We start from the raw sequence: 20,901 nt of genomic DNA on the forward strand, positions 1-20,901 counted from the left end.
TTAAAATGTAAAATTTTATTTAGAACTTCCGTTTGTACTACGCTTTAAAAAACTAACATTTTATTCAACTTATTTACAATAAACAAAAACTATTTGCATTTACGATTATGAAAAAGTTTGATATTTAATATTATTTTCCTGTATAAACGCGAAAATTTGCCAACTGACGCACCATTTTGACAAAACAACAGCATGAAGTTTGGGCATATTTCGCACTTGTTTGTAGAAACTGCTAACTGATGATAAACCATTTTTCGTAATTTACATGTTTAATTTATTTATACGATAAAAAATAACGTAAATAAAAACCCCGTTATTTTTTAAAATTAGTGTATTGAGGCAAGTTTTTTTAACCGATTTTAAAATATTTTTGTAAATAAAAAAAATAACCTAACATAAGCCCTCCTTACCTGATATAACCAAACCTAAAATATATTAACTAAACCCAACCTAAACTAACCTTTACTAATCTAACCCAACCTAAACGTTCATTACATTATAGACACGGGGGGGTTTATTACATTAGAACAAATTTCCCCGACCCATTTTCCACGACACCAGTTCCTGACGACACGTAATGAACTCAACTTAGAACTAAAGTAGGGTTTAACGAAGTTCTTAAAAGATGGTGTAAATGTTGTCGCAAAAAGGCAAAATATCACAACCAACAAATAAGTCACGGGAAGGTTTGCGGGAGGTTTTTTTTTCATGGAAACTACAGAATTAAGATAATAATATCGAATAATCAATTAACCCGTCTGAAACTTTTTGCATCCATCGGTTTTTTGTCAAAATAAATATACAAGCATAAACGTAGATCACACTTAGCCCGCGCCACGCAACGTAACGCGGCGCAACGTTCTTGTCGGTGTTTACACTGGCTCACGTACGTACGCGTGCACGTACCACGTACGTGTGCGTCAGTTAATAATAATAATAAATTTATTCCCATAAAAATCATGCAATAAAACATGCGGAAACTTTGACTAGCCAACTAGGAATGGATACTGTTTTAGGCCAGTCAAATTGAAAAGTTTAGTTCATATCATAATTTAGCACTTAATATTAAACAAAACCGGTAAAGTAAATAACAGCCAGATAGTAGTTGTGCGATAGCCGCGTGGACCATCAACACATGGGTGAGGTTATAATTAGAATAATCTCGGCAGGTGTGTGCCGATGTGAATTAACGCTTAGATCACACACCAAACAGAAAGGTAATCGCATTGAAACTTACGGCTTCGGTGAGCGCTCGGTGGTGGAGGAATTCACATGCACCTGGAGAGGATTGCACATATCGGTACGGTACACGGTAAAAATCGTTAACTGTCATTCGATCCTGGTTTCGTTAAGGCGCAGGCGCGGGCAGCTCAGTCAACTCAAAGCCACACTGCGCAGAGACAAACTGATAAATTTGCATCCTAGCCTCCTTATTGGTTGGAGCGGAAAAAGTGTCAAAACAATACATCGTCACGAAACAGTAGTAATAAAAAGACAGCTCACCGCAGGAGTTGTAAGGTAGAAAAAATGGGAAATGTATAAGTTTATAATATTGTTGGGTGATTAGAAAATAATCGATAGCATTGGTAAATAAAGTATAGATTAATACAGAATGGACAATTGTTTTCAGAGGTGATAAAAAGTGTGATTCTGCTGATGTCATAATACTTGTCTAAGACTTCATTATTGCCTTTGTAAAACTAACCTAATTTGTTGACTCATCCTTTTGTCATCGCCAGTCGTATCACCCGGTTTTTACTCTCTAATTCTACATTTTATCACTTACACTGTTTAACCCACGAAGTTCAATTTATATTCCCATACTTGTGATATTTATAAGTGAGTTCTAATGCTTTTAATAATTTCTCTAATCATTTCGGTAGTGGCCCTTATCGGTACACCTAAGTTAGGAAATCTATTGGCGTGTTGTTTGCGTAACGTTCAAACTGTCAATTAGACGTCTGCTTGTTTTAATAAAGTGTTTTGAAAATATTTTAATTATTAGTTACAAATATTTTATTAAAAGCGGATTAGCGGACTTAACAAAAGGTTAACCCGCTTAACTTTACTTATAGTTATAGTTATATTAACTTATCAGACGATTAACGACACATCTTTCAACAGATTTCAAATGGCATTTTCAAGGTCAAGATAGTCACAGTATATATATATTCCTATTTCCAAATATGAGTTTCGCATAAAATATCATTGTTTTGACAGAATATTTCAACCAAAAAATATTTAGCTCATTCAAAGGAGGGTTCCGTTACAACTATCTTCTGTTTCAGGTACATATATATTAGTTTGGGCTTGTACTAATTACCAAACCCTACCACAGCAGTGCCATGGATCTAGAAATCCAAGAAACTGTTTCCGTCAAGACGGAACCAGGGTCCCAGGAAGGAGGCGGATGTGTAATGCCGAACACGTTTATGGATTTCGACCTCCCAGATGTAAAGAAGGAATGTGCGGAGAGTACTCAGACAGCCAGTTAGTTGCATTACATATGTAAAATAAATTATATATTATTAATCCAAGTCCATTTTGGATTGCCATGGTGACAGAACATAATATGCTTGTTCACGCGGTCCTCTTTTGCCGTAGTAATTTTTATTTTTATCATGATATATATCCTTACCAGAACAGCCAAACTACAACATCAGTCGAAGTTAGTAATTTTTATTTAGTTTTTGTGAATTCCCCAAATGAGTCCTAACTGCTCTGAACCTCTTGGTTTAATTGGTGTATGTTGTAAGGCTGGTAGAAAGGAGGGGATGAAGATGGGGAGGTGATAGGTGTGAAGTCCTGGCTATTCAGATGTCGTCATTTCAATCAATGTTTAAATTGTGAATTGTTTATATTACACCAAGGCGATACCGAAAGTATCTCCCACGCTGGAACGCGCTACAAAAATAAATTGTGAGATATCATGAAGCCATCAAATAAAATTTACTTGCGTCCGCTGGAATTTTATCCCGGGACCTCCAGATTACTAGTCGAGAGCCATACCCTACAATCACAGAAGCCGCTAATGCTCACAATAAATGCTTGATTTATCAAGTTGTCCACTTTATACTCATACGTTAAAAATACATATTGATGGAAGAAAACATCATTTCGTTGACTTAAAATGACTCCACGCTGAAGGTGCTTAAGAACAAATACCTTTTCCTTCCTGAAGCGGACATCCGGGTCATTCTTATTAATTCTCTTCAATTAACCTTGAACTCTCTTCTCCTAATTCTCACTTCTGCAGGGTTAATCAACGATTTTTTTTATCGAAAATATTTGATATAATTTTTTTTTTGTTTAACATCAATTGTCAATTATTTTTATAAGCAATAATTATTAGCCTGAAACACTCATCCACATTGAAAAATCTCCTGATAAAAGATACATGACGCCAACGGGACTTAAACCCGTGTCCTTTCGATTTCCGGTCGACAGCTCTGACCATTGAGCTATGGCGGCTTATCTCTTATCCGCGAAATAATTCAATATATACTAGTGTTTCATTCAACAATTACTGCTTATTACATTTTTTCACCTGAAAACAACCAACTTTATTTTACATGAGAAAGGCATTGTAAGTGCTAACTCTCTCACTAGATGGCGTCGAGACAAATTGTCTACATTTTTTGGTGAAGATACTTGAACTTGTCAAATATTTTTTTTTTTTTTTTGGTACGGTTTGGACACGGGTTCAAGTCCCGTTGGCGTCATGTATCTTTTATCAGGAGATTTTTCAATGTGGATGAGTGTTCAGGCTAATAATTATTGCTTATAAAAATAATTGTTAACCTTTGTGCTATGCATAAAAAATCTTGTCTTAAACATTAGTGTACCAAAAAAAAAAATTGTCAATGTACGAACATGTTGTTTTATAGCTTGCATTAATGAGGAGACTATAACGGTCAAGGCGGAACTCGGACGCCGAGAAGATAATGATGGGGGATACTCTTGTATGGAAATTGATATAGACCTGCAGGATGTAAAAAAGGAATGCTTAGAACGCTTTGAAAGCATTGACCAGTCCGGTAAAAATAATTCCTTCTTCTTTATAATTTCTGCCTTCTTATTTTTTATAAATTTAATCAATTTTCTGTGCTTTCTTATCCTTAGTATTGATATTAAGTCGTACTGAGCCTTTATAATCGTATTTCGTTATTTTTTTCTACAGATCTGAAGACGCATCCTATGGAAAAACAATTATTTCGTCCTCATTGCACCTATTCCAATTTTGATAAGTCGAATTTCAAAAGGCACTTAAGCACCCATACAGGGAAAAAACCTTTTTCATGTTCCAAGTGCAACTATTCATATTCTCGAAAGGGCAATCTGGCGAGTCACATGTTGATTCACAGTGGAGAAAAACCTTTTTCGTGTTCTGAGTGCAAATATTCATGTTCTCAAAGGGGCACTTTGAAGAGCCATATTCTTAATCATAGTGGAGAAAAACCTTTTTCATGTTCCGAGTGCAATTATTCATGTTCTCGAAGGGGCACTTTGAAGAGCCATATGTTTACTCACAGTGGAGAAAAACCTTTTTCATGTTCCGAGTGCAATTATTCATGTTCTCGAAGGGGCGATCTGACGAGTCACATGCTGACTCACAGTGGAGAAAAACCTTTTACATGTTCTGAGTGCAATTATTCCTGTTCTCGAAGGGGAAATCTGACGAAACACATGCTGACTCACAGTGGAGAAAAAGCTTTTTCATGTGCTGAGTGCAATTATTCATGTTCTCGAAGGGGCACTTTGAAGAGCCATATGTTTACTCACAGTGGAGAAAAACCTTTTTCATGTTCTGAGTGCAAATATTCATGTTCTCAAAGGGGCTATATGACGAAACACATGCTGACTCACAGTGGAGAAAAACCTTTTTCATGTTCTGAGTGCAATTATTCCTGTTCTCGAAGGGGAAATCTGACGAAACACATGCTGACTCACAGTGGAGAAAAAGCTTTTTCATGTGCTGAGTGCAATTATTCATGTTCTCGAAGGGGCACTTTGAAGAGCCATATGTTTACTCACAGTGGAGAAAAACCTTTTTCATGTTCCGAGTGCAATTATTCATGTTCTCGAAGGGGCGATCTGACGAGTCACATGCTGACTCACAGTGGAGAAAAAGCTTTTTCATGTGCTGAGTGCAACTATTCATATTCTAGAAAAAGCCATCTTACGAGGCACATGCTGACACACAGTGGAAAAAAACCTTTTTCATGTTCTGAGTGCAATTATTCATGTTCTCAAAAAAGCCATCTAACGAGGCACATGCTGACTCACAGTGGAGATAAACCTTTTTCATGTTCTGAGTGCAATTATTCATGTTCTCAAAGGGGCACTTTGAAGAGCCATATGCTTACTCACAGTGGAGAAAAACCTTTTTCATGTTCCGAGTGCAACTATTCATGTTCTCGAAGGGGCACTTTGAAGAGCCATATGTTCACTCACAGTGGAGTAAAACCTTTTTCATGTGCTGAGTGCAACTATTCATATTCTAGAAAAAGCCATCTTACGAGGCACATGCTGACACACAGTGGAAAAAAACCCTTTTCATGTTCCGAGTGCAACTATTCATATTCTCAAAAAAGCCATCTAACGAGGCACATGCTGACTCACAGTGGAGAAAAACCTTTTTCATGTTCCGAGTGCAACTATTTATGTTCTCGAAGGGGCACTTTGAAGAGCCATATGTTTACTCACAGTGGAGAAAAACCTTTTTCATGTGCTGAGTGCAACTGTTCATATTCTCGAAAAAGCTATCTTACGTGGCACATGCTGAATCACAGTGGAGAAAAACCTTTTGCATGTTCCGAGTGCAACTATTCATGTTCTCGAAAGAGCAATCTGACGAGTCACATGGTGACTCACATTGGAGAAAAACCTTTTTCATGTTCTGAGTGCAATTATTCCTGTTCTCGAAGGGGAAATCTGACGAAACACATGCTGACTCACAGTGGAGAAAAAGCTTTTTCATGTTCCGAGTGCAACTTCTCTTTTTCTCTGAAGGGCAATCTGATAAGACACATGTTGACTCACAGTGAAAGAAAACCTTTGTCACGTTACGAGTGAATCTAATAATTTTCTTTTCTGACGAGTCACATGCTGTTAAAAGTTTACGGAAAACATTTTTATTTTAAATATTCAACTACATTGCTTTTCATCATTTTTTTTTTATGAAATGCAAGGTTATGGTGCTCACCAAAAAATTATAATCGTTAGTAAAGCTAAGGTTAAAAAGATTTGTTTCATTTTATATAGTTTGGAAGCAGATCTGACTCTCACACAGCTCGTGCATCTGCGAACGTTCAAAGTGTATTTCAAAAATAAAAAATGATAATGCGGCAATCACGAACGAAATGATGGATGTGTTGAAGATCGATAATGCCGGCCAATTGGCCGCGCTTATTTAAAATTTTTACTAAATGACCTACATTTCGCAAAAAAGATACTTAATATCAAGTACAAGCTATCCTGGTTTAATAACCTGGTTTAAAAAAAAATAAACTTTACTTCTTCGCAAGCAATTAGCTGTCTCTCGGAGTGAACTCGGGACGGAGATATTGAACGATGTAAATGATCTCACAAACAAATATACACATTCATCATCAAAGTCTTGCTAACGACAGCGGATGCACTGTAACCGATGGTACCGAAAACTGAAACTTACCCATTATTCTCGCTTTAATTTTTTAATTATTATCGTTTTTTTAAAACATCTTCTGAAAGTAAAGCAAAATGGGCGAGTGATTATTAAAAATTTTAATGTGATATTTGGAACCATTTATTCTTTATATACCTTCGAGCCACTTGAGTATTTCCAAATATTATTGTGACAATAATAATACTCCATCGGTGTTCGAAATTAAACAAAAAAATTCTTATTATTAATCAATATATAACATTATTCCTCGTACCTACCTTCCTTTATTTGTAACTCCTATGATAGCCAGCTATTAATAATAAATTAATGTTATATCTTTTAAATGTACATATCTTAATTCGATTGTATAAACATTATAATTAACACTGTAAAATAGAAGCGTACCGAGTGGCCCAGTTGTAGCATTGTGAACCATGTCATTTTACTAACTTCATTTTTAATTCTCATTTTCTTAATAAATAAAAAAATTTATTTGTTTATTTACATGTATTTTTTATAATAATCACATTTCCTTAAATCATTAATATTAATTATTTTATTTATTTAAGTTTTAATCCAGCAGGACTGGGAGGATAGTGCAATCCCAGTCTGCCATATTACATGAAATGCAGTAAAACAGGAAAACAATAAAATAAATTATAAAAATGGAAATAAGACAAAACAAAGAGAGAAAATCAATATATATATATATATTAGGCAGGTACCTTAAAACATTAACATTAAATTAAAATATTAACCAAAAATAAAATAGTCATGTAAAAAGGTAATACAATAAAAAACAATTCGATTAAATTAAATTAAGCCGTCCATCAGGGAGGTCGCCGCATCATCTGCATCCATCGCTCATTGAGTGGGGAACTGAGCCACTCGGATGCAGCCCCAACGATGATGTTGGTTGAGTCCTACCCCAGAAGCTGGCTAGTCGGTGGCGAAGTAAGGCGGGGAATGAGTGCACCCTCCCTTCAGTAAACATTGTGGAGGCACTGCAGAACCTCGCTAGTTGCATGAGCTGCCTGTATGCATTATTGTAGCACACCCTCAGCTTGTCCCATTGCGCTGCTGGGTGTTGTGTCCACAGCTCAGATGTGTCACCACTGTGCAGTGCAGAATGCCTTAAAAAGTAATTTTCTGACATCATCGCTACAGTGGTAGAACCGCCTTGAGAGCATTCCGGCCCGTATATTATAAAAATGTTGCCCGTATATTATTAAATATTTTTGGTGTATACCCATTTCCACACCTCGCACTACGACACACAGAGTATATCCTAAATGGTACACCAATAGTATTATTTCAAATATTAAAATTAAACATATTTTTCGTAAGCAATGGAAAAAAACTCGTCACAACTTGGACTATGCTAGTTTTTCAGCCTATCGCTCCATCGTAAAACGTGAAATCAGTAAAGCTTTTAAAAATCATTTAAATTCAATGGAAGAAAAATTGTCTATCGATCCCAAACAGTTTTGGAAGTACATTAAGGATCTAAAAAAATCCAACAACTCATTTAAGTCTATGATTCTTGACGGAGAAGAATTGACTACTGATGATAAAATCGCTAATAGTTTTGCGACCTTTTTTTCATCTGTTTATAAAAATGTCCAACCAACTCTCAATATTGACTCTACCCTTCACACTGTACAGATTGGGCCCTCATTCGACCTGGTCAGTATTTCAGAAAAAGATGTTAAGGAGGAACTCTCAAATTTAAAGAAACCTCACTCCATCGGTCCTGACAATATTCCAACATTTATACTAAAGGGTTGTTCCGACCTTTTAATACCACCATTATGTCATCTCTTCAATGTATGCCTAAAAAACGGGATTCTCCCAGACATCTGGAGATTAACTAAAATAACCCCTATCTACAAGAAGGGTGACAAACGCGATATCCGGAATTATCGACCAGTTGCCGTTCTATGTTCCATCATGAAAATATTCGAGAAAATTCTACATAAATATATACTTAATCACGTTAATCCAATTCTTGATGACCGTCAATATGGTTTTAGACCCCAGATGTCAGTAACATCAAACCTCTTATGCATCTCAGATTTCTTATCACAAACTCTCGACAATCGGGGACAGGTGGATGTTGCTTATTTCGACCTGGAAAAAGCATTCGACAAGGTTGACAACGACATTCTTCTAAATAAGCTAGCTTCATTTGGTTTTTCCAAAAGACTTCTCTGTTTTTTTGCTTCATATTTTCGAAATCGTAGACAGTTTGTTTATTATAAGGGTTCCAGTTCATCGGAATTCATAGTTTTTTCTGGAGTTCCTCAGGGGTCTATCCTTGGACCAATTCTGTTTCTGATTTTTATCAACGATATTGGTTCAGTCATCACACATTCGCTGTATTTACTATTTGCAGATGACTTGAAACTATATCGCTCAATAAAAAACCATCTTGACTGTATTCTCCTTCAACGTGACATTGACTGCGTCTCAAACTGGGCCAAAATAAATGGCTTGAACTTCAGTACACCCAAGTGCAATATCGTCTCGTATACAAGATCAAAGAAACCGCATGTATTTGAATATACAATCAACGAAATTATTCTCCAACACCTAAACCAAATCAAAGATCTAGGAGTTATTTACGACAGCAAACTAACTTTTCACCAACACATCGATGATTTAATAAGCAGAGGATACAGGCTTCTCGGCTTCGTAATTAGAAACTCATATCCGTTTAGTAACACAAAAACACTGACGTTATTATATAACACACTAGTCCTAAGTGTACTTGAATCAAACTCGATCATCTGGGCTCCACATGAATAAACATACACTTTACGCATTGAAAGAGTCCATAAAATTTTTTTAAGGTTTTTATTCTCGCGGCTCTATGGACGTTACCCTTGGCTTTACCCATCGATTTATATATTAGGCATGACCAATTACCACTCGCTAGAGACACGTAGAGGTATTGCTTTGCTTAAATATTTTTTCCAACTAATAAACGGTCACTTTTCTAATAATGAGATACTGGCCCAATTAAATTTTTTTGTACCAGAGTCTCACTCTCGAGGACGTCATCACAATCTTCTATATAGTAGAGCAAGCCGCACTAATTTATTAATGAACTCACCTGTGGGGAGAGCTACGTGCTTTTTGAATGCGGTAGATAAAAAATTAGATTTATTTTTTGTGTCCTATAGCGCATTTGCAAGATTTTTGGCATTGCATATACACTGCATAAATGGTACAATTATAACGTCTTAGGCTTTATTACCTGTAATTGTTATAAATAAATGTACAAATTATATATATAAATAAATAAATATATATAAATAAATAAATATTGATTGCTCTTCTTTGTCGTTCCATGTCTTCTATATCCTTCACATCTTCGGTTTGGATTTGTCCCAGATATTTAACCTGCGACGCTACAAGTAGTTCTTTTCCGTCTAAACAGATTGGAGGAATATTTATTGGCTCCTTGTTGTATTTAAAAGCCACGATTACTGACTTTTTCGCATTGTACAGCAGGTTATGTGAGATTGCAAACTCTTCGCATATTTGCACAAGTCGTCTCATCACTTTAATCGAAGGCACGAACAGCAAATGTTATGAAAATAACATACAATTATTACACTAGTAAGAACCTGTCAAATCTGTGATTTATCTTGTCTATTGTTTATGCTCTGGCAACTTAGAACTCTAACGGGAAGTGACAAAAAATTCAAGATGGCTACACTTCCCGGCCGGACAGGGAGGAGTCAGGGTGTCCGGTCGGGGGTCAATTATTTTTTCTGTAGGTCTGAGGATCTAATCAAAAGTTATTTCATGGATTTGTGATTAATACCGAAATGTTCAGTTTGTGCTTCAAGATTAGAAGTCTAGTAATATTTCCCGCGAGTGGAATTCGCCCCGGGTGGCGTGGATAATGAAAACGTATTTCACCATGTGTGGCCATGGGGGTAATCAGAGTTTATCCAAGCGATCGGTGATTATTTCTGACGATAGACTGTTTTCGCCGTGTGCATTTTGATTCGGAGCATTATTAAGTTCCACCTTGCCTCGTGGAAGGGCAACTTACGGATCATCCGTGGAACTACCTACATGGCTGGACCTCACTGGGCCGATGCCAGCCACATCTGATGCCGTCATCTACTACCTACATGGCTGGACCTCACTGGGCCGATGCCAGCCACATCTGATGCCGTCATCTACTACCTACATGGCTGGACCTCACTGGGCCGATGCCAGCCACATTTGATGCTGTCGTTTACTCCTCTTGGCTGGACCACACTGGGCCGTTGGCCAGCCACATTCTGATGCTGTCTACTCCTCTTGGCTGGACCACACTGGGCCGTTGGCCAGCCACATTCTGATGCTGTCTACTCCTCTTGGCTGGACCACACTGGGCCGTCGGCCAGCCACATCCTGATGCTGCCGTCCTCTAGCTACATGGCTGATTCATCTACTCCGCCATTCGCGGCACTCAGTGTTCGTTCCTCATAACTAAATACGTTCTTATTATTTTAGACAGGGTAGATAGATTCTACGTTGTGGTCGATGGGGGTAAGTTTTCACCTTTTTGTATTTCACTGTGAAATTTATCAAATATAACTTGTTACGGCCAGTCCAAAGTTTAACCAAATTTCTTTTATTCTGTAACCTTGCAACTTCCTTTCAAACATCATGTAGATGGGATATATTTTCCCCGCCCTGAATGGAGAATTATGCTCTACCGGCGGATGGTCGATTTGGCGAGTTCATTGGGACTCTTTCGCGATTGGTCTTACTAAGACCAACAAAGTCAAACTTGGCCACCCACTTTTCAATACCATAACATAACATGTATTATATATTAACATGTATTACCCTAAGTAACTTGATCATATATGAAAATTACATAACTGATTCTCTTGCCTTGAAGCATCAAGTGGATTCAATATATACTGATTTTTCCAAAGCCTTTGACAAAGTTAGGCGACATATCCTTGTACAAAAATTAAGTATGTTGGGTATCAAGGGTAATCTGTTAAGTTGGATTGATAGCTATCTTAGTAAAAGAGAGCTATGTGTCAAAATAAAATCTGTGGAATCTTACATTTTCGAAGCCACAAGTGGGGTCCCTCAGGGGTCTCACCTGGGACCAATTCTTTTTTTGTTATTTATTAATGATATTGTTAGCATATTAAAAGATGTAGAAGTTCTTCTTTTCGCAGATGATTTGAAAATATATAAAACAATACGCAGTTTAGACGATTGTTATACTTTGCAACTTAATTTAAATAAACTATATCGTTGGTGCATCATCAACTCTCTGTTTCTTAATATTAAAAAAATGTCAGGTCATTCGTTTTTGTAAAATACGAAATCATACAATTTATGAATATTCGCTTAACAATGTAAAATTGACAGCTGTCACTTAAATCAGGGACTTGGGTGTTATATTTGATGAACAGTTAACATTCAATCCGCATATAAATGAAATCACAAATAAAGCCCTAAAAATGCTTGGTTTTATATGTAGAACCGCATGTTACTTCAAGTCACTAGAATGTTTGAACACACTGTACACATCTTTAGTAAGAAGTCAAGTAGAGTATAATTCGCCTATTTGGTCCCCGTTTTATAAAGTACATTCCAACAATATTGAAAAGGTACAACACAAATTTTTAAGATTTATTAACTTTAAACTGAATATTCCAATCCAAAATATAAATTATATCCAACTCATGCATCAACTAAATTTGATTACGATGTCAGATAGGCGAATTATCTCCGACCTTGTTCTACTAAATAAAATTATTAATTATAGAATCGACAGCCCTGAAATTCTTGCCACAATAAAATTATTTGTACCTTCCAAAAATACGAGACAAAATTCCACCTTTTTCTGTGACAATTTCAAATCTAATTATCAAGTGCACATATCGTTAAATCGAATACAAAAATTTGGTAATAAATTTGGTAATGTTGTTGATATATTTAGTATATATTATTATATTATTCCGTAGCAGTGCTTAAACGAAATCTACATAAACACTTTGCTGAAATGTAGGACTTCTCCACTCCATAGTGAAAAACCCATTTTTTAGCTTCTGTTTTTTCACTCTTTTCTTTTATGACTTTTAACTTTAATATATATGTTTTAACTTTACAAATTAATATTGTAATTTAAATAACAATTCGAATATGATTTTAAGTCCCTATAAATACTGATTAATTTCAATCCATTTATTTTTCTAAGTAAGTAAAAAAAAAAAAAAAAAAGCTCTTCTCCATAATGATATTCTGTATTATTTGTAAAACATTTATGTACTACAGATATAATAACTATTTTATTTATATATGTACGTAAACTTTTAAATGTCACATAGTTAATGTAATAACACTAATAACAATGTATGTAAAAGCCCAATGGGCGTTTAAATAAATAAATAAATAAATAAATAAATAAATATTGTATAACATAATTCAAACTCATATCCATATCATCCGCGTAATTAATATTGTTACTGCCTTGACCGCAGATATGACAACCAATTCGTGTATCATTCAGTTCTTGTAAGAGGTCATTAATGTACCCATTAAATAGAATAGGAGACATATATTACCCCCTTGCCTAACTCCGCTTTTTAGGAATAAGTGTCTTGAAGAAGCTCCTGCCCATTGAACGTAATTTTTCTGCTGTCCGTACCAAATAGCCAACATAATATGTTATATTATTAACCACTGCTACTGGGACATCTCGTTTTATGAGTTATTCCCATAATAATTTATGAGGAACACGGTCAAAAGCCTTGCTTAGGTCGAAAAAGCACCCATAAACGGTGGTTTTTATTTTTTTGTAGTATTCTATTGTTTATTTAACTCCACCGATGGCCATATCGGTTGATGAGGCGCTTTTGAAGCCGAATTGGTTTTCTAGGGTAAATAGCTTGTCTTTTACTAGCGTGAATATAATTTTTTCAAATAGTCTTGAGATCATTTTCGCTAGGGAAATAGGTCGGTAGTTTCCTAGTATCGATGCATCCAATTGGTTGGATTTCAAGATTGGTATGATATCAGCTCGACTCATGTCCATAGGCATATGTGTGTGTCGTAAGAGGCTTGAGTACAGGGCGGCTAGAATAGTATGGAGATGATTTCCTTATGTGCTCGATACCAATACCGTCGTATCCTGGACTTTTACCGAGGGCGGTTTGCTTAATCGCGCATTCGATCATTTCAGGAGTAATGTTCATGATCAGGTCATCATTTACCGCAGGCAAACATGTCATCATATATGGTTTCATGCAATCTCCTTGATCCTCGCTTAAAGAAAAAAAGTCTCTAAATTCGTTAGCAATGTTTTCATCCCCCGTGATGTTTTATTTATTTTTATTTATTTATTTATACGCCCATTGGGCTTTTACATACATAGTTCATAAAAAAGTAATATTCTGAAGATTGCAAGTTCACAAAAGTAATATAAAAAATACATATAACCATATCCATATAATAACAGCAAGTAAATAGTACAAAAATAAGAATATTCCTACTCCTAAGTTATACAGACTTAAATTAGTTAATAAATAATGTAAATGCTAGGTAGTGGCAGCAGTAACATGATACAATACGACACATAGTGTATGAGGCCTTTGAGTTAGAAAGCTAACGAAATAATTATTGGTAGTATTGTTAACAGATATACTGCATTTGACTGGTTGTAGTGGCCTGCTAAATCGAGGGCAATCGGTCAGCTATTTTACATAGTTTATATAAAAAAAATATTGTGAAGATTCAAAATAAAGAATAGTAAAGCAATAATATAACATTAACCTTTAGACATATAAAACCAAGCAAAAAGCAAATCTAAACATGATAGTTTGTAGGTATAAACCTGTTTTGTCAATCTTGAAGAAATAATTTAATAAGAAGTGCAATAATTTTTATTGTTTTAATTTAAAAGTTCTAATATTTTGGTTTTAAATTTGGAAACCGATTGGAAATGATAGACATCGTTGTTGTTGACACTTAGTGGAACTTTGCTCTTGGCTTTCAGCACAGTTAAAGTTTTTTGCCAAAACTTTTCGAAGTCTTTGTTGTGCATAGCCGTAGCTATGCTATCCATTCTTGCTTGATTTTCCGAGTGCTGACATTTTGGGAGAGCAATTTTAAAAAATTTCTTACTAGTTTTTCTTTCGTCTGCAATACGACCTTCCGTAGGCTTTCCGGCTTGGACCCAGCAAAGGAATGCATGCTTTGAATTGCGATACAGAGTTGATACTCGATCATTCCACCCTGGAACAATGTCATACTTTTTTTTGGGTCCTTTATTTTTTAATGCTTTTATGGCGGAGTTTCTCAGTGTTTTCACGATAGTGTCGTAGAGAGAATCTAGTTCCATTTTGTGAACTCTGTTATTACAGTTTAATCTCTGACATCTTATGGCATCTGGAGGTTTTATTTTATTTTAGTTTAGTTTTATTTAGTTTTAGTTTTGTTTTATTTTAGGCAATAATTTTTCCGCCCAGGCCTACTAAGTTTTTACATAATTTTCGAACTTTGCCGCCCATTTTCCAAAATCTCTTGGTGGATTTTGTCTGTTAGATATAATAGGGATTAGATCCACAATAATTTTTCCGCCCAGGCGTTGTAAGTTGCCGCCCATTTTCCAAAATCTCTTGGTGGATTTTGTCTGTTAGATATAATAGGGATTAGATCCACATCTATTTCGATATATTTTTTATTTATTTTTTTATTTAATATTTGTATGTTTTTTACAATAAATATACAATTTATATATATTATACAGTGTTATAAAGGTAAATAATAATAGCTTTTCCTCACCATAAAGAGACGAGGCTCTTGTGTTTGGTGAGTGAATCCTAGCTCAATTATATGGAATCATGTAAGTAAGTAAATAATATATTTGCAAAATCAAAGGTAAAAAGTAAGAAATAGGCAAGATTTATCAATAATACAGTTTCAAGATTTGAAGGAAATAATAATAAGAGTAAGATATGGACTTTTATAGTAGTTTTAGGTAATTTTTTAATTTTATTTTAAATTCCTGAATATCTTCAATATATTTTAGATATAATGGAAGGATGTTAAAATATGTTATACCTAGATAGAGATAGGTATTTTGTATGTGCTTTGTATTAAGTTTTGGGATTTTGATAGTTTTTTGATATCTTGCTGATGAATTGAATTGTAAGTTAATAAATTGTATTTCTTTATAAATTTGTAGAATTAAATATTTTTTTATATATATTGTCTATTGTGGGTACATTGAATATTGAAGAGAGAATCTCAGTAGAAAATTTGGATGGTTTTTTCAATATTACTTTAATTATCAATCTTTGAACTATTTTAAGTGGATTTAATATATTGTTATAAGTTCCTCCCCAGCCAATAATACCATATTGTAATATAGATTGTACAATTGCATAGTACACTCATTTTAGGTTTTCTAGCCTAAGAATATTTCTAAGTCTTATAAATATATAAATACATTTTCTAATTCTTTTGACAAGTTCACAAATTTGTTTTTTTCCATTTATAATGTTGAACTATATATATACCAAGATATTTAATTTCAGAAGTTAGACTAAGGACGGGTTGTTTCGGAGAATCTGAACAATTCATCAAATTTCAACGTTGATTTTCGGGTTCTGTGAAAGTCCTATTCAAGTTCTGTTATTATATCATCAAAGGCTGGTTGCTTGACAAAACTGAAATAAAAACAGAACATGAAAAAATCTTTCACAGAACTTGAAAATGAACGTTGAAATTTGATGAATTGTTCAGATTCTCCGAAACAACCCGTCCTAAGTATAGAACATTCTTGATTTCAATTAGTTCTGTTACATTTAAGTTGATGTATTATAATTTTTAATTCTGGTATTAATTTAAATTTGTTGATAGAGAATGGGATACATTTTGTTTTTTCAGTATTTAATGAGAGGAGGTTTTTATCGAAACAATTTTTCAGTATATTAATATCAGTATTTGCTAAGTTATTAACATTATTCCAATCAGTACCTTCAATTATTATGACAGTTTCATCAGCATAAGATATTATTTTTCCATTTAATCTTTGATTGAATATGTCATTTACATAAATGATAAACAGTAACGGTCCCAGGACTGTACCTTGAGGTATGCCGAAGTGACTTGTTTTTTCTTGACTAAGTGCATCGTTGATTTTTACGACTTGAGGGCGTTTGAAAAGGTAGCTTTTTATCCATTCTATAGCTGTACCACTTAATCCAATGTTTCTTAATTTACTTATAAGTTTGTCGTGTGATATGCTATCAAAAGCTTTTTTTAGATCTATGAAAATTCCAATGCATTTTAATGATTTATCTAATGAATTATGAACAAGACTAGTTAATTTTGCAATTGCATCCTGAGTGCTTCTACCTTCCATAAAACCGAACTGATTTTCATTAATTAATTAATTACATTTTACAAATTGGTTTATCCTTTTTTTAACTATCTTTTCAAAAATTTTTGCTATGTTCGAGATTACTGATTTGGGTCGGTAATTGCTAACTTCTTCTGGGTTACCAGATTTAAATATTGGAGTAATGATAGTTTTTTTTTGTAGATTGATGGAAACACTCCGCTTTGGAAACTTACATTTATTATGTGTTTTAACGGTTTAGAAATTTGATTTTTAATATTTTTCAAAATATTAACTGTTATTTCATCAAAACCCGGGGCAGAACCTTCTTGCATACCGTTTATAATTGATATTATTTCGTTCTCTGTGGTGACTTGGAATGTTGCTATATTATTGTCAGTATCAATACTACAGTCTGGAAATGTTATATTTGGGTCAGTATGAATGAGATCGGCAAGATTTTCCCCTGCGTTCGCAAAGAAGGTGTTAAATATGTTTGCAGCTTTTGAGGGATTTTTTTACAACATGTTTTCATGTTGTCATGAAATATAGTAGCGATGTCGTTATTCTTGTTTTTTTTCTTGTCAATTATTTCATTTATAACTGTCCACACTCTTTTACTATCATTTTCAGCCTGATTCAACTTTTGTTTATAATACTTTTGTTTTGTATTTTTTATAATATATGAAAGTTTGTTTTTATATGCTTTAAAATGATTCAGTAAATTTTTATTATTTGGTTGTTGAGTAGTTAATTTGTAAAGAGCTTGCTTATGTCGTACAGATACTACTAAACCATGAGTAATCCATGGTTTTATAGGTTTCAAGTTTGACACTTTGGATTTGGTTATTATATTATTATTTGTCGAGTCATTTATGCATTTAGATATTTTTTCTTCAAACATTTTACAACATATATTGACATCATTACATTGTAATAATTTATTCCAATTTTCTGATTCTAATTGGTGTTTTTATGTATCCATATTAAGTACTTTTTTGAGTAATTATTTTGTTTAAATAATGGCAAAGTTGGATTGCTTAATTTATAGTTAAAAATACAAGTGATAGTTGTATGAATGACAGCTGATTTTATATTTTGGATATCAGGAATATTTGTAAAAATGTGATCTAAGCATGAGGGGCGTTGACCTTTAACATTTCTAGTATAATCCAAAGTGTCAAACTTGAAACCTATAAAACCATGGATTACTCATGGTTTAGTAGTATCTGTACGACATAAGCAAGCTCTTTACAAATTAACTACTCAACAACCAAATAATAAAAATTCACCTTGGTCCGCTTTTCTTTAACATATACTTAAACGACATAGGCTCATGTTTCCAACACTCAAAATTTTTAATGTTTGCAGATGATATGAAAATTTATAAAACGGTCATCTCTCTATCGGACTGTAGAGAGCTACAAAGTGACTTAGACAGGCTCTGCAACTATTGCACTGTTAATTATTTGGACCTCAATGTTTCGAAATGCCACACCATGTCCTTCACCAGAAACAAGCATATAATTAACTTTCCCTATTCACTCCGCGATGAACCCGTGATCTCAAAAAGCGAATGTAAAGACCTTGGAGTCTACGTAGACAGTAAACTTATATTTAATACGCACATTTCTTCAATCACTACCAGATCTTACAAAATGTTAGGTTTCGTACTGCGTCTGAGTAAATTATTTAAAAATCCTCGTACGCTAGTAATGCTTTATTCCTCACTAGTCAGAAGTACACTGGAATATGCATCGCCTGTCTGGAATCCCAAATACACTTACTATGTCAATAATATAGAGCGCATACAAAATAAATTCATTAAGTACCTAGGTTATAAATACAACAATAATTATATCTGCACTCTCCAATCCCTGAAATCCAGGCGAACGGTAGCTGACATGACATTTCTCCATAAAATAATACACAACGAAATAGACTGCTCAGAACTTCTATCCCAAATAAATTTTAACACCCCATTTAAAAGAACTCGACACACCAACCTTTTTTACACAACTAGTAATAATACAAACGCTGCAGCCAATTCCCCTATTTCTCGTATCCTTCAAACATTCAACTCAATTCAAACAAGCACAAACACCGATATATTTTTTGATTCTCTCCCTCTATATAAGAAAAACTTTTTTAGCACACTGAATTCGCCCACATAACACATACAACCACACACAGACACACATGCACTCGTACACACACACAAACACTCACACACACCTCTCTCCTTCCCCAGCACACTAATTTAACTTAACTTAAAAATGTAACTTAACCGTAAAATGTATAATATACCTCATATGCATATATGTCAGCAACATGTCATTGGTACCAATTATTGTACTAACTTTTATAATTTTGTAACTATTGTCATCTATGTAATTATGTACTGTTTGTTTCTGCAATAAACAAAATAAAAAATAAAAAATAATAATTTATGCACGATAAATAATTGAGTTCTGCTAACATATTTAGATATGTGTATTTATCTTTACTAGAATAGTCGTTTGCAATATTTAAATTCATATCTCCAACAATAATAGTATTTTTATTTCTAAAATTTAACAGAATATTTTTTAATTCATCTATAAATTGAGGTACTATCGATGTATGCGTACGATAAATAGCAATAATGTTATAATATTTATTTACGTCTTTAAATTCTATATTTAATATGTTAACATTACTAACATTAATTATTTCTTTAATATTGAGAACATTAAACTGGTTAGAAATAAATAATCCGATACCTGAGTTTTTGTTTATTGTCGCATGGTATGTGTAGCCTGGAATAGTGTAATTGATTTCGCCTGCAGAGTGTGTCTCTGTTAAGACAATGGCCCGGGCAAAAATTTAATTCTCTTAATGTTATAACTAATTCATCCATGTTTCGTTCTAAACTTCTAATATTTACATGAAATAGGGTAAATCCTTTTTCAGTGCAAATTAAGTTAAAATCTTTCATAGATTGACATAAATTTTCTTCAATATACATTTTTTATCTAATGCGTTACATAAAAAAATCATTCATTTTTAAGTTTTAGATTAGAGTTTAAAGAAATGAAATTTACCGTATTATTCATAGTCGATGCGCTCTCTAGCTAGTTGAAGCATTTTTTGCCGATAGAGACATTTCATGCTATCAACTCTGTGTTCTGTAGAATAATTCGTATTAAATCTTTTGTTTTGAACACAGCAATTGTTGCATGATGGGGGTTGTTCTTTATTTTCACATTTAGACAGAATGTGCTCCTTTGTGCAATGAGAGCAAATGGGGGGCTACGTCCTGGCGAGACATCTTTGCGCTGTGTGGCCGAACTTAAGGCAGTGGTAGCATTGAGTAAGCGGGTTACAGTCTTCTATGTATACTCTTTGGAATTTGATGTTTATTTTGTTTTTTGCTAGTAGCGTTTTTCTTAATTTACCGGTTGTTTCAATAATGTAGTTAGTGGTGTCGTTTTCTTTTCCTTTATTGTATTTGTTTTTTTAATTCCTTGATAAGCTTGATGTTGTTTTTGTCTTCCAGCGTTAATCCTTCATTTTTTTGTACAATCCCATCTATAATTTCTTCTTCACTCAATTGGCTTGCAGCCTTTTCAACATTAAACACGGTTTCTTTTTTTTTATTTCTTCGGCCAATATTTCTTTTCCAATTACCTTATTAATTTCTTCGGTTAACTTTTCTGCTTCTTCTTTTTTTTTGACATGAGATCAGTAATTTTTGCACTCCGATTTTTTTTACTCCATTTACTCCAATTTTTATTTTAGTTAAATTAATGTTTTTTTGAATTTTTATTTTTATATCTTCGGCCTTCAAGGCGTTTTTAGATGTAATTATGATGGCGTGCTTCTGTTCTGGGATGTGTGC

This window comes from Hesperophylax consimilis, chromosome 20, assembly GCF_061612785.1.
Source record: "Hesperophylax consimilis isolate HC1 chromosome 20, BYU_Hcon_1.0, whole genome shotgun sequence".
Lineage (NCBI taxonomy): Eukaryota > Metazoa > Arthropoda > Insecta > Trichoptera > Limnephilidae > Hesperophylax > Hesperophylax consimilis.